At 41.2% G+C, this 15,818-nt stretch overlaps 1 pseudogene; it reads left to right on the top strand.

The window, feature by feature from the left end:
- Positions 1 to 7,291: 7,291 nt before the first annotated feature.
- LOC138078628 (olfactory receptor 10AD1-like) lies at positions 7,292 to 8,352 on the top strand (annotated as a pseudogene).
- Positions 8,353 to 15,818: the final 7,466 nt, after the last annotated feature.

Genomic DNA, 15,818 nt, shown 5'->3' on the forward strand with positions numbered 1-15,818 from the left:
TGGCCCTTACCAAATCACAGGGTCAGTGCAATAGGATGAAGGGTCAGAGAGGCCTGCAGTACAGGGGCTCTACTCTGACAAGGTTTTCTAGTTTCTCTCCTTTTTGCTCCCAATGAACAGACCCACTATAATTTCCCCTCCTTCTGACATCCCTGCTATGAGATACTACCCAACTGGATACAACTATTTGGTTCTCTTCCTATACAGATGGGCAGTAAAATCTTCCAAACAACCCGACAACTGTACATTCTTTCTGATCTCTAGTTGTGGATGAAGCGGGGGTTCTCACTAATACTCGATATAGATCTCAGTTGCCCTTCTTTCTTAAGAGGGTTAATTCAGGGCTCATCCCTTGTGGATTTCTGACTTGTCATCATGTCTGTAATTTTGAATGATAAATGGCCCTATTTTTCTTTTTTAAGTTTGATTTCTAATTTATGTTAGTTTTACTATTTAGTAAAAAGGTCTATGTTCTCTCATTCTTAGTTAACAAAGAGAAATTGATTGGCAACTTTAGGGTGAATTACACATTCTCTGAGCTGGAATCAGGGGAGCAGATACCTTTGTCTTCTTCCTGAAGGCTGCCTTTCATCTAATCTTATTTGATTAGGAGAATTTTCAGAGATGGAAGAGAGAATACAAGTCTTATAAATCTTAAGGGCTGGTTTTTAGTTCTCAGCTTTGAAATGCGAGGGAAATTTTCACTCAATCCTCAAATAAACCCCAATGAGTTCACATTTTTTATTGTATATAATTGATTTCAAAATTATTATGTATTGGACATTATGGAATTTTGTACCTCCACCCTATTCATACATTGTCAAATTTGGAGCAGAAATTTTTATCTTCCCTAATAAAGATTGAACAGAAAGTGCTTTTCATCTATTTGTCCTTTTTATAACAATAATGACGCCTCCCCTAATAATTCAGTTTACTATAAGAACATCTTTTTATGGCTACTTTTGCCTTTAAGTCTTCTCAAAGTTTAGTTATAATTTCAACTTTGTACGTAATCTGAAATATTTTGGGCTTAACTTAGGTTCTCACTTAGTGACTATTTTTTCTTTTAAAAAGATGCCTTTTTCCAAGAACATTTTTTAATGTCAGTCATTAGCAAATATTTTTCTTACACCTGATATTTTTTTCTTCTTGTGCACATTTTCCCCAAGTATTTTATTATTTCATTACTCTTCAAAGCCCCCAGTATTTTATTGAAGCCCCATTAGAACTCTTAATTGCTTCATATTATATAATATTTAACTTGTAAAATATTACTGCCATCAACTATACTGTGTACTCTACCAGAATTTAATGGAAGTGAAAAGTGAAAGTGTTAGTCACTCAGTCATGTCCTACTCTTTGTGACCCCATGGACTGTAGCCTGCCAGGCTCCTCTGTCCATGGAATTCTCCCGGCAAGAATGCTGGAGTGGGTAGCCATAGAGTACATAGCCATTCCCTTCTCCAGATGATCTTCCTGACCCAGGAATCAAACCTGGGTCTCCTGCATTGTGGGCAGATTATTTACCATTTGAGCCACCAGGGAAGCCCAAAGTCTTATCACTGCTCAAGTGCCTGCCCTTGTGGGACAGGAAGTTCCTTTAGCTACCATTTCTGGTTTTCCTAACCTTGAAAGAAATTGAAAACCACTGCCCGCCGTAGCAACACTCCCAGGATGGACATTCTTAAGTGCCTTGAAGCTCCAAGTTAGTGTTGTTGTTTCACCACCTCCTCCCGATTCCACTCCCAATAAAAAAAAAGTTAGTACCTTCTCTGGGTAAGATCTGGTTACTCAAATGGCCAGAGGCACTGCCTCCCTGGTGATTCAGAATGTCAGTTTCTGAACCTATGTCATTAATAAGCTATGTAGTTACTTATTGCACTCTCTTCCCCATCCCAACTCAGTTGTCTATGTTCTTAGGTCAGTTTATTCTCTTTTATTTGTGATGGAAAGATTGGAGTATAGGTCGGGAGAAAATCAACAAGGAGGCTTCTCAGATAGTATTACTATTTTAGTCCTTGGGCTACTGAATGACTCGGGAAAACAAATAAAAGCTTAACACGTGGTCTACCTCAAACATGAGAGCTAGGATATCTCCCACACAAAGATTGGGAGCCAAAGCCCCAGCTAGTAATAAACTCCTTGCCTTGAATTCTTTGAAATATCTTGGGGATATATATAGTCTATCTCAAAAGTTCATTGGCACTGGCAGTGGATGCTCAACTGTTTCTCAATCACTCTCCATAGGAGATACTTCTTAAAATTCTATATTGGGATATAGCCGATGAACAATGTTATGATAGTTTCAGGTGAGCAGTGAAGGGACTCAGCGACACATATACCTGTATCCATTCTCTCCCAAATTCCCTTCCCCTCCAGGCTGTCACATAACATTGAGCAGAGTCCCATGTGCTATACAGTATATCCTTGTTGGTTATCCATTTTAAATAGAGCAGTGTGTACATGTCAATCCCAAACTACCTAATTGTCCTTCCCCTCATCCTTTCCCCCAGCATCCATAAGTTCATCATAGGAGACACTTTTGAGGAAACAAACAATTGTGTGAGATAAAAGAGTACTTTCATGTTCAGTTTAAAGAAGAGAAGCCTATAGGAATTTAATGACTTCAAATCTCTAAATCAGAAGTTTTTTCAACTGTTGTGAGTTTCAGCTACCTTTTAGAAGTTGACTGAACTGTTAACTCACCAAGAAAAAAGGCTCTTACACACACAACTTTTCCTACAACATTTCAGACATGCACCGACACTATGAAACATATCTGTCTAGCAATCCATGAATCCTAGGATAAATGTATCTACCATATAGATTTTTCACCTGTAAAAATGATGCATTTTTGCTTTGAGGTCATGAAATGTTGTATTTAATCCAAGAATTATGAAATTATAGTATACAAAAGAGGAACCATATTTCAAGCTGTGTAGGATTAAAATTGCTAGAGGCACATTTTCTTTAAAGGAGCCTCATAGAGTCTGAAGTTCTTTCTAAGAGAAGAGTTTACATGATTTTAAATAAGGCTGGTGAGTCCCTCTTTACAACTTAAGTGAGCCAACCTCATCCCTAAAAGAAACATACTCCACAGAATAAATAAGCAATATATTGCTATATTATATTTTCTCTTCCTAGGTCATAGCATGCTAGGAAGGCAACATTGTGGCTAAATGGTGAATTATTCAAAAGGGACCTAGTCCTCTTCAGGAGATATGACAGGAACCAGAGTCTTATTTTACAATGAGACATTTTCCCATCAGTCTAGTCTACAGTAGCACACTTTGTTCATTGTGCTCCTGTGGTCAAGGAATATAGACTTAACTCACCAGCACTGTTTTCTGAGAATTCAGTATATGTGTATCAGCAAAATTCTTCTCTCTCAGGATCTGCCAAACACCATTATGGCTCAGTATCTTTTGTTTTGGCCAAAGCTTTATCATACAGCTTTGTTTGTAATTTTATTTCTATATATGTAATAATGTTACAGTAATAATCTATTGAGACTTGAGGAGGTCCAGGAAATAACACTACTCTTTCCCATCATTTCTGAATCAACTGAGAAATGAGTCTGCAAATGGAGGATAAAATCCCAATTTTCTTTATAACAAAGTAGAAATTTTAGCAATTGGACTTCCTAATGCAGAAGCACAGAGTTAGACTTTTTCCCATATAAATGGCAGCACAGTACACCGTCAGAGCCTCCCCAAACAAGGGTAAGTCTTCCTTGAGAAAAGCCACTCATTCCCAAGGGGAGGCTAGAGGAGACAGACACATGTGCTCAGCTTTCCTTCTAAAATCACAAATCAAGTAAGCTACTCAACCTCCCAGGAGATAGTGTGAATGAAGGCAAAGGGAAGGGTCAGGAGTGTGGTGCTATTTCAGTTCCGTTCCTGTGGAAGGAAACATCAGGAACATGGAGGCAGTTATTCCCCACCCTACACACCCCTAACAGTATCTAGCTTTGTGTTCTCTTGCCTCATTAAGTCTTTGGTTAACCAGAGGTGTGGTATATTATGACAGTCCCACTTCTACTTTGATGTGGCTGCTCCTCCAATGCAAATCACTGCTCTGTTGAAAGGCTCTTGGAGCTTTGCTTGCGGACAGTTCTAAAATGGATCACAACTGTGAGTTAACAAAATCAAATATGAGGTCAAACTAGACCGCAAGTGAAAATTCATTTTCTACTCTTTTCTCCTCAACAAACTGTGTTTTAGCTGCAGTGTCCAAAATGACAGAGGTTCTTCAATGAGATTAAATTGTATTCTTAAAATATAATAATAAATCGGAGAGTCAAACATTATGATATATGTGAACGACTTTATAAAATACTGTTAATTTAAATGAAATTACAGACTCCCAGTTCTTTAAATAAGAAACCCAAGGAGTCATGGATAGTTATTGATTTTATCTCTAAGCACTTGGCAGAAGAAAATCCCATGACCAACAAATGTCATAAGTATATAGACCTTTCAGAAAACAGAGAGATATCAACTTAAATAACACTATGGCCATAATTAAGACCACCAATAAAAATTATATTTTAGGGGTTTGAAATTAGCTTTATAGCACATAGCAACAATTTCTAATGCCCAGTCTTAGAAGAATCTCTGTCAGAAATAATATTTGCAAGGACATATTTTATATTACAGAATAATGTTAGCTTATCTGAAGCTCTAGGAGAATGAATGTTTTCTTATTGTCTTGCTGATATTTCTTCAGCTAACAGATAAGACAGCATTATGATTTTCAAGTCATGGTGCTAAAATTCAATTAGTTAGCTCAGAGACAAAATTTAAAATCCTAAAGAAGGTAAAAATATACTCTATAACAAAGGTGGAGGCAAAATAAGGTTATTAACAAATGGAATATGTGACACGTAAGACTGAATACCTATTCTATAAAGCACAGTACACATGACTTAATATTATTACTTAATATTTAAGTAAACATTCATCACCCATGGTATAGATGACAGAGAACTAACAAGGTCATCACACAAAACTTCTCTTCCAGAGTGGCTCACCAGGTCAGACCATCCTCCCTGGACAAGTTCTTCAAACACCATGAGTTTCTCTGTTATTTGCCACAGTGATTCAGAGACAAACATGATTATCAGTCAAGCAACAGAAGGAGGTAGGATGTGATTTTCAAGATATTGTCCCATTTACTTACACAAATGTTTAACTGGTTAACCCCTGATGGTAGTTAACAAGGCACTAGGTATCACAGAATATTCTCTCCAACAAACAAGCCACAAATAAACATTTGTGCTCCTGTAGATCAGAATAATTCCATAAATTGAACTTCAATTTCTTCTTAGTCAAGTCCACCTGTCTGAAATGTAGCTCACTTACTTCTCCTGCCCAGACTCTGACCTCAGCGTCAACAAGTCCACGGGGGCCCAGGATTCAAAGCCACTCTTGGATTAAATAGTTCACTCTGCCCTCTGTGACATTTCTGGGCCCTCAATATGAAAATTTCTAGGTTCAAGTTCTAGGGGATCATTCCAAAACAGATATAATGGGAATGGCCTACTCCCCAAACACTGCCTATACCTATCAAGAAACACCTACATGGAAAGCAAAGCTAAAAAAATTGGCAGTAATGGCATATATATCTTCTAAAATTAAGCTAAGCAACATGAGAGATTTAAAGACATGGAGAGCAGAGGGGAATTCAACCAGAAGCAGTTCAGTGATAGATACCCACCACCAGAGATGAGAAAGGAAGAAGGAAAAGAAAAGACAGGTAGAAATAAGTGGAAAAACTGGGTGAAAGGAAAACAGGGGGAAAATTGAGAGTGTGTAGAAAAGGAAGTGGAAGAAGAGGAAATGAAGAACTAAACGTTAAGAAGGAATACAGTGTCTATAAGCATCTGAAAGTAGAAGGGATCTATCTGATATATCCTAACTCCAAAACACGATTAAAAAGGAGAGATTTAATATGAACATAATGACTTCCTAAACATTACAGTGAGAATAGAGCATGCAAATTCTGAATGCTTGTTCTCTGATGATAGAAAAAGAAAGAGATTTACTGCTATTAGTAAAGGGACAGATTGAAGTTGTCTGAAGGTCTATTCAGAAATATTGAATCTGTGCCCTACTCAGAACTTCCCTGTTCTCACAGGATGATTGGATTCTTTCCACCCAATTATGTATAGCGCTAAATTCCTACCTAAGAAGGAAAACTGATAGGTAGCATGCAAGAGCTCACAACCAGGCCCATCTCCAGCATGCACCACGTGGGTCGTTAATGCAGCAGCAGCAAACACCGGGAGCCTGAGACTGGAAAGAAGTAGGATGACTGGGACGAGCTGAGCATGATCTTTCAAGTTGTGCTAATCATTTTCACCTAAGAGATAATCCTGAGGATTAGCATGTTTTTATTTTCTCTAAAGGGGCTTCCCTGGTGGCTAAGATGGTAAAGAATCTGCCTGCAATGCAGGAGACCCAAGACCCTGATGATGGGAAAGATTGAGGACAGGAGGTGAGGGGACAACAGAAGGTGAGATGGTTGGATGATATCACCAACTCAGTGGACATGAGTTTGAGCAAACTCTGGGAGATAGTGAAGGACAGGGAAGCCTGGTGTGCTGCAGTCCATGGGGTTGCAAAGAGTCAGACACCACTTAGCGACTGAACAACAATTTTCTCTAAAAATTCAACCCACTCATTGTTTTAAATAGGTAGCTCAGCTGGTAAATTATCTGCTTGCACTGCAGGAGACCCGGCTTCGATTCCTACATCAGGAAGATCCCCTGGAGAAGGAAATGGCAACCCACTCCAGTATTCTTGCCTGGAAGAATCCCATGGACAGAGGAGCCTGACAGGCTATAGTCCATGGGATTGCAAGAGTCGGACACAACTTAGTGAGTAAACCACCACCACCATACTTGAGCATTTTTTCTTTTTTAGAAAAATACATCTTCAAGTGTCTGTCAAGTGCATCCTTGATATAATCTTCTACGAACTAACATCCCCTCCTCTGAAACACTCCACTCCTCTGTTTGGCATGGGTTCTGGAAATCTATCTTGTATTTTCAGTTCTGAATGCATTTGGACTAAAGGCTAATCTTTCGACACTGAGGATCCTGGAGCAGATACTTTACTTGACTTCAGCCTGATTAAACTAGAATAAAATATAGCCATCACTTCCTTATTTTTAATGTTATGACTCCATGGATGCAGCCTATGGTGACTATGGTACTCTCACTGCCCCATACAGTGCCAATTACTTATGTTTACTTAAATTACAAAATATTTATCACCACTCACCCATCATGTGCTACTATAGCTGTGTTTCTGGGATCAAGTGAGTGCCTTGCATTACTCTACAGCTGTCTCTCTTGTGCTTTCTCTGTCCCTCCTCCTCAAGTGGATCCACACCAGTGGACCTAAGGAATGGCCGCACCGTGACTGAGTTTATCCTCGTGGGCTTTGAGCAGAGCTCCCCACCCACTCGGGCATTGCTCTTTGCCCTCTTCCCAGCCCTCTACAGCCTTGCCATGGCCATGAATGGCCTCATCATCTTCATCACCTGGACAGACCCCAGGCTCAACAGCCCCATGTACTTCTTCCTTGGCCGCCTGTCCTTCCTGGATGTCTGCTTCATCACCACCACCATCCCACACATGCTGATCCACCTGACAGTGAGGAACCATATTGTCTCCTTTGTCGCTTGCATGACCCAGATGTACTTGGTCTTCTCTGTGGGTGTGGCTGAGTGCATCCTCTCGGCTTTCATGGCCTATTACCGTTATGTTGCCATCTGCCTCCTACTTAGCTATGCCCAGATCATGAGCCGGCAGGTTTCTGTGAGCCTGGTGAGTACAGCCTGGTCCTTTGGGCTGATCAATGGCATCTTGCTTGAGTATATGTCATTCCGGAATCCCTTCTGCAGAGACAACCACATAGAAAACTTCTTCTGTGAGGCCCCCATAGTGATTGCTCTCTCCTGTGGAGACCCCAGTTTAGTCTGAGAGTCATCTTTGCTGATGCCATTGAGGTGCTGCTCAGCCCCATGGTGTTCATCATCATCTCCTATGCCCACATCCTGGCCTCCTTCCTGGGCAGGAACTCCTCCTCTGGTCGAGGCAAGACCTTCTCTACTTGTGCCTCCCATCTGACCGTGGTCATGTTTCTCTATACCTCAGCCATGTTCTCTTACATGAACCCCCGCAGCACACACGGTCCTGACAAAGACAAGCCTTTCTCCCTCCTCTACACCATCATCACCCCCATGTGCAACCCCGTCATCTACAGTTTCCGAAACAAAGAAATGAAGGGGGCCATGGTGAGGGCCCTTGGGAGGAGCAGCCTTTCCCAGGCAGAGTCTGTCTAGTGGGAAGATGCCTGGAGGGGCAGCTTCCTCCTCCAGTCCTGAGAGCTGGATAACTTTCCTGTGCTGAGAGGCTCCAGGAAAAAGCATTCATAGGTTTCTTTGCACCAGCATCAGGCCTGGAAGATCCTATTGATATTTAATGCTCATCTATCTGATGTACCTTTAAACACTGTGTTCTCTTGGACCTTTTTCATGAGACTTGGAAATCTTCCTGCTGAGTAATTTTCTTCTAAGTTCTCACAACAGGATCTATAAACACTTAAGTACACTTAATTCCATTTCATTTTCTTTGCATAGCACTTTTATATGCTCTTCCCAGACTGAGTTCTGCCTAGGCATTTAGGAGTAAACTTTTTCTTTCAACGTAACCTGTTTTGGTTTTTTTTTTTTTTCTCACACTCCACTCTTTCTTCCTGAATCTGCCCTCACCCACTCTGCTCCTATATGAGAAATAGTAGAGGAAGAAGTAAGAAAAAAAGAGTCGGGGAGCAGTGTTAAGACATTAAGAAAAGAGAGCTAGAGAAAAGAAGAAAAAGACAAATTAGGGCTCAGCAGCCTAAACTTCATCTTGTTTGCCTCCAGTAGCCCATGAGGGGGAATTTGTGTTGGCATTAAATTATCAACACTGCATTTGGTGTATGTTTGTGCTTCTCCGTGTTGGGAAAGGGCAAGTAGGAGATGCCAGGTGTCACATGCCTTCTTCTAAGTCCTCCAGTTTCCTTAAATGCATGACTATTTGATATTTTCCATTATATCCAAGTAATATGTACCTCTGTCAAGCTTCTCAGACTACCAGATTCTTCCCTGTTACCCATGCCCTTAATTAACTCTCTTCTCCCTACTTCTTTTTTGGTAGCCATCTATCATTTAATTCCAATTCAGTCCTATTCCATCTTACCTCCTCATCTTAAATGGAAACATTTCACTTCCTGTATTTTAAGGAACATCACTCCAACACTACTTCCACCATTTCGGAAGACTTTCTATTTGTCTTTCTATTGTCTATCTCAATCTTTCTAGCCTCATCTAGCTTCTCTCCTTAACTTAATCCAACATACCTTGAAAGGGCATTATATTCTCAACTGTTCTCTTTCTTTGAAGACTGCATCTTTTCATGCTCCTTTCATAATAGGTAGGGGAAAAAAAATGATACAGGCTTGTGCTTTGTTTTCTGATGCTACTTCTGTTAAGATGAATGCACCTCATTTGGGATGCTCTCAGATAGATATACAACCCTTTCCACATCCTGCATATCACCTACTACCCTCTACAGTGACCTAAAGTAGTAGCTTCGCTCCACAAAGCTCTACTCTTTTGAGTCCAAACTGGTGAGTCTGTAGATATGAGAATATGTAAGAAGCATTTCTCAGATAACAAGGAGGAATTGGGACACTACTATAATCAAGAAGAAACAATAAGCAAAGTACTTAAACATTTACATCATCAAAGAAAAACTACACCAGGGCAAAGTGAAGCAGGCAAGAAAGACTTTATTTAAGACTGCTGCAACAGGGAGATCGAATTCAACTCTGCTGAAACAAGCAGCTGGAGAATTTTTAAGAGCTGCAGTAGGGAGATGATTAGGTGACCTGTGGGTGGTAATTGCTCTTACCCAGAGGAAAAGTAAGCTTGCATGCTGTAGTTTATAATTTGGGGCAAGACACCCATTAAAGTTAGATCCCTACCCTCCCACAGAGACTAGGTAATAGGGGTGCAATCTTCCTTGAGGATTATATTTCAAAAAGATGGCTCCCGGGTCCTTGAGTAAGACATTCCCTTGGTCTAAAAACTGGAAAGTGGTTTTTAGGTAGGTTTCTGTACATTTCAAAGGGGCAGAGAAAGAATTTGCAATTCCAAGTTTCTAAAGTGAATGCTCTAAGAAAAGAGATCAGGGACAACAGTCAAGAAGAAACTTGTCCTAAGGGTAGTCCAGGGAAAGGGGAATGTTAAGGTCTTCCTGGTCACCATTATTCTTCCCTCAGGATCTCAGTTCCTTATCCAATTTGAAATTTTCTGTTTCAAAAAGGCTTAAAAATTTGTTAAAAGGTGGGGGTGGGAGAAAAGAGAAAAAAGAAGAAAAAAAAAAAAAAAGACGGGGAAAGGAGAGGAAAGTGTGCTTTTTTAAAAGAAAAAAAAAGTCTTCTGAGAAATAATTTAATATTTTCCCAGCACTGTTGCATGCTGACATAAACAAGACACAGTTCCAGCTTTTAAGCTCTAAGTCTATTAGGGCTGGTAAGAACGGACTCAATGGACATGAGTTTGGGTGAACTCCGGGAGCTGGTGATGGACAGGGAGGCCTGGTGTGCTGCGGTTCATGGGGTCGCAAAGAGACACGACTGAGCAACTGAACTGAACTGAAGAACCAGTAACGGTAATACAAAGGGCAAACTTATATAACAGGCCCATACAAAGTAGAAGACTATGAGAAGACAGATAACAGCACTCACATTTATTAAGAACTTAGGTTCTAATAGCTTCTTTCAATCTTCACAAAACCCTTTAGGCACTAGTACTGCCTCCATTTTGAGTTGCAAAACTGAGACTCGAAGAGGCTGATTTGTTCAAAAGTCCATCACATTTCAAATATCATAGATGTAATTCTCCATTGGGCAACAGTTCCAGAGCCTGAATTCCTTAAGAGGTAATCGAATACTTTCCTGAAGAATGGGGCAGGCTTTATACTGAGAAGGTGACATTAGAACTAAGCCTTAAAGAATAATCAGTAAATTAAAGGTAGAAAATGGGGTGGAGTTGACAGAGATTGACACATAATTCCAGACTAGAGGAACTGCCTGATCATAGATATAGTGTGTTAAACGTGGGTGGTGACGGGCGAGTATGGCCAGGAACACTGGGATTTGGCTGAGTGACCTAGAACTGTCTTCTCAAAGCCATTTAAGGTCTTGGGCTCCCAGGAGACCCGGGTGCCGGATAGGAACCAACGCATTGGTGTAGGGGGTTAGCAGAGACTGGCCCAGGGGCAGAAAAACGTGGGGAAGGAAACCCAAGAATTCTACCCGGAGTCCCGGCTCAGCCCGCCCTCAGTTGTAGCCCAGCCCTGGGCTCCCTTCATCTAAAGCTGGCCCCGTGCTTCCCAGCCCGGTTAGCCGCCACACAAGTAAACTACCCAGAAGGCCTCGGGGTCCTGACCAGATTGCAGCCTCCAGAAGAGGTGGGCATGGTCCGAGCTAAAAACCTGCACCAATCAGCCTTCCCCAGCCTCTCGAAGCTCCGCTAAAACAACCAATGAGCGCCTTCTCCTTGGCCGCCCATTCCGCGCGTGAGAGCTGGAACCTGATCGCTCTGGGAGACGCCAGCTATTCTGTGAAACTCTATAGGCGCCAGCTCCCGCTAGGGCCTACGGGCCTCTGGCTTAGGATACCTTCCCAGCCCCGGGCAATTTTTCGTTGTTGTTGTTGTTGTTTGTTTGTTTGTTTCTATAATATAAGCTTATTTCTTTCAATTAGAGGCTAATTACTTTACAATATTGTATTGGTTTTGCCATACATCAACATGAATCCACCACGGGTGTACACGTGTTCTCCATCCTGAACCCCCCACCCACCTCCCTCCCCGTACCATCCCTCTGGGTCATCCCAGTGCATCAGCCCCAATCATCCTGTATCATGCATCGAACCTGGACTAGCAATTCGTTCACTTCAGTTCAGTTCAGTTCAGTTCAGTTGCTCAGTCGTGTCCGACTCTTTGCAAACACATGAATCGCAGCACACCAGGCCTCCCTGTACATCACCACCTCCCGGAGTTCACTCAGACTCACGTCCATCAAGTCAGTGATGCCTTCCAGCCATCTCATCCTCTGTCGTCCCCTTCTCCTCCTGCCCCCAATCCCTCCCAGCGTCAGAGTCTTTTCCAATGAGTCAACTCTTCGCATGAGGTGGCCAAAGTACTGGAGTTTCAGCTTTAGCATCATTCCTTCCAAAGAAATCCCAGGGCTGATCTCCTTCAAAATGGACTGGTTGGATCTCCTTGCAGTCCAAGGGACTCTCAAGAGTCTTCTCCAACACCACAATTCAAAAGCATCAATTCTTCGGCGCTCTGCTTTCTTCACAGTCCAACTCTCCCATCCATACATGACCACTGGGAAAACCATAGCCTATGCTTTTGAATATGCTATCTAGGTTGGTCATAACTTTCCTTCCAAGGAGTAAGCGTCTTTTAATTTCATGGCTGCAGTCACCATATGCAGTGATTTTGGAGCCCCAAAAAATAAAGTCTGACACTGTTTCCACTGTTTCCCCATCTGTTTCCCATGAAGTGATGGGACCAGATGCCATGATCTTCATTCTCTGAATGTTGAGCTTTAAGCCAACTTTTTCACTCTCCTCTTTCACATTCATCAAGAGGCTTTTTAGTTCCTCTTCACTTTCTGCCATAAGAAGGGTGTCATCTGCATATCTGAGGTGATTGATATTTCTCCCGGCAATCTTGATTCCACCTTTTGCTTCTTCCAGCCCAGCGTTTCTCATGATGTACTCTGCATACAAGTTAAATAAGCAGGGTGACAATATACAACCTTGACATACTCCTTTTCCTATTTGGAACCAGTCTGTTGTTCCATGTCCAGTTCTAACTGTTGCTTCCTGACCTGCATACAGATTTCTCAAGAGGCAGGTCAGGTGGTCTGGTATTCCCATCTCTTTCAGAATTTTCCACAGTTTATTGTGATCCACACAGTCAAAGGCTTTGGCATAGTCAATAAAGCAGAAATAGATGTTTTTCTGGAACTCTCTTGCTTTTCCGATGATCCAGCAGATGTTGGCAATTTGATCTCTGGTTCCTCTGCCTTTTCTAAAACCAGCTTGAACATCAAGAAGTTCATGGTTCACGTATTGCTGAAGCCTGGCTTGGAGAATTTTGAGCATTACTTTACTAGCATGTGAGATGAGTGCAATTGTGCGGTAGTTTGAGCATTCTTTGGCATCGTTTCATATATGATATTATACATGTTTCAATGCCATTCTCCCAAATCATCCAACTGTCGAAATGCCACTCCAGTTTGACGGAGGATGGGATAGGGGCGGAGCAAGGCTGAAGGCAGGCGTGAGCGTAGATCTTTGCGTATCACGTGAAATCACCCTAGCTCCCATCCTTGTCATGGATCTGTAATCTCGTTCTTTCCGAGCGATATCCCCCGTTTCAGAGAGTTACATAGTTGTTGAATTCCTCTTCCCTCTTTTGGACAACATTAGTGTTCTCTGAATTTCTTTACCTCTCTTTCCAGTTACTGACTCCTGAGCGACTAAGCACAGATCAATAGGTTCGCTTCATAACCTGTGCGTTTTCCTAACGCTGTATACTGTTACTTAGCTTTTCTGACTTCCTCACTAATCTGAGATTCATTTTTTAGTCCTTAGCACATTGCCTGACTATAGGTGGTGCTATAGCTCTGTTTCCTCAGTGAAATCTTATGCAGAATCCTGATGTAATAACCATACTAAAGCAAAGCTGCTCTGATGAAAGTGTCCAGAGCCCTGGACCTTCAAGGAAGCCCCTGAGGCACAATAATTAATGACTTCACCTGATGTAATCAGTTTAACATATATGGCTTACCCAAGACGTGAAAACTGAACATATCTAGAACCTCTAGGAACACCCTTTAAAAAAATCTCATTTTTGAATTTCGAATCTGATTACACGTGTTTATTTTTATTTTCCAGTCTAAAGACCTAGAGAGTTGTTTCTCTCTTTAGTATAATCCCTCACTCTCTTCACTTAGCTCTCAGCTTCACAGGCTAAGCTGTATGGACCACATCAACAGATTCCCTTACCTCTGACTTTCTACTGGGTTCAGCCAGTGAGTAGCATAGGCAGAATATCAGAGGGAAGTAGGAGTGTGAGGCTGAGACATTTAATCCTTCGGACCTCGGTTTCCCTATGAGGGTTGTGGACTCATTTGAGTCCCCTTGTTAAAATCTCACTCCCACCTCGTGGCCCTACTTAGTTCTCTGTTTTTGTTTCTGTTTTTTTAACTGATTGATAATTGGTTTACAATATTGGTTTGAACCACCATCTCCCATTACCTCTTAAGGCTGAGCCCCTCTAATGTTAGATTTCAGGAACTGCCCACCTCCCTTGTGATTTCCCTATACCATGCCCACACCTTTGCAAATAAATCTTTATTAAACTTCTTCAAATTATTGTGATTTGAATGTGCCATCCGTTTCCTGGAAATGCTGTTATACAAAACCTTTCTCTTTTACTGAGGTAGTGGACACAGTTATCTCAGATGCAAACATTTGAAGGCTGTATGATGTATTAGAAAAATCACGGGCTTTGAAGTTGAAGAACACTGAGTCTCATGTCATTCGTTCATCTGGCAGATGTTGCTCAGTCCTGTTAGTTGTGGTAGAGATTTTAGAAACAGACCATTCCCCAAGAACCCTCTTCTTCTCCCACAGTGGTGGGTGCTGGCAACCACTTTAGTTAAGTACCATGGGACACCACCCATCCCCCATCATCACCACAATCAGTATGATCAAGCTGGATCAACTACATCCTCTTTCCTGGGATTTTGGTGTGCAGTAAGTACAGTCCATTTCTAGCCTGGAACAAGCAGACACTCAAGCTATGAAATAGTTGTCTTCTGCCATGTACCTGAAGAAACAAACAAACAAAAAAAAAATTGGCAGGGGGAATAGGTGAAAGTCATCAGACAGAGGGAGGCAGAGGTAAAATAACGTGTCTCCAGACAACCAACCTAAGATAACGACTGCCCAGGATTTGGTCAGTCCTTTGGAGATCTGCCTGCATTCTTGCTCTTGAGTTTGTGAGATAACCATGCATCCTTATATAAACTCCCATTTTTTCCCTCAAAACTATTACAGATGAGTTTCTATTTCTCACAACAAAAAGTCTTAACTAAGACAGTATCTAGCTCAATGTGGTTATAAAGACTAAGTGATAAATGAGATAAAGTATTTCAGATATCTAAATCAGAACCTCCAAAACATTACTTTCTCCTTTCCAACTGTAAATGACACCCGTGTGTCTGAGAATCAGACTTGCATGTTTTTTAGACTTGTTATTCAGAATGAAAAGCCCATATCACTGTCAGTATTTTTGCAAGCTGTTCATCATTCCAGCTTTTCCTCTTTTAAATGCTATTTTGTTCATGTTCTAGGTGATAATATATTTATGTTTGTGTTTTCATATGTTTTGTTTTAAAAATTTTGTTCCTGAGAGGATTGAGTTAATTACATTCCTCTGTTCCTGACAAGCCATCATTGGTCCCTGCAAGGAAAGGCCCTCTTGTTTTATGTCTTTAATAATTTTTATTCTGTCTTTATACCCTTTATCTCCACTCCCCTCACCCTACTGCTGCAACAGTAGACAATTTTCTAATGTGCTTAAATGTATATATTTTGGTTTAAATGTGTTCTCAAAAGCTAGTTTTTATTTTGTAGGCATGAGAACATAAATTTGAAATGCTAGAGAAAGGTAGA

This window comes from Capricornis sumatraensis, chromosome 4 (genome assembly GCF_032405125.1).
Source record: "Capricornis sumatraensis isolate serow.1 chromosome 4, serow.2, whole genome shotgun sequence".
Lineage (NCBI taxonomy): Eukaryota > Metazoa > Chordata > Mammalia > Artiodactyla > Bovidae > Capricornis > Capricornis sumatraensis.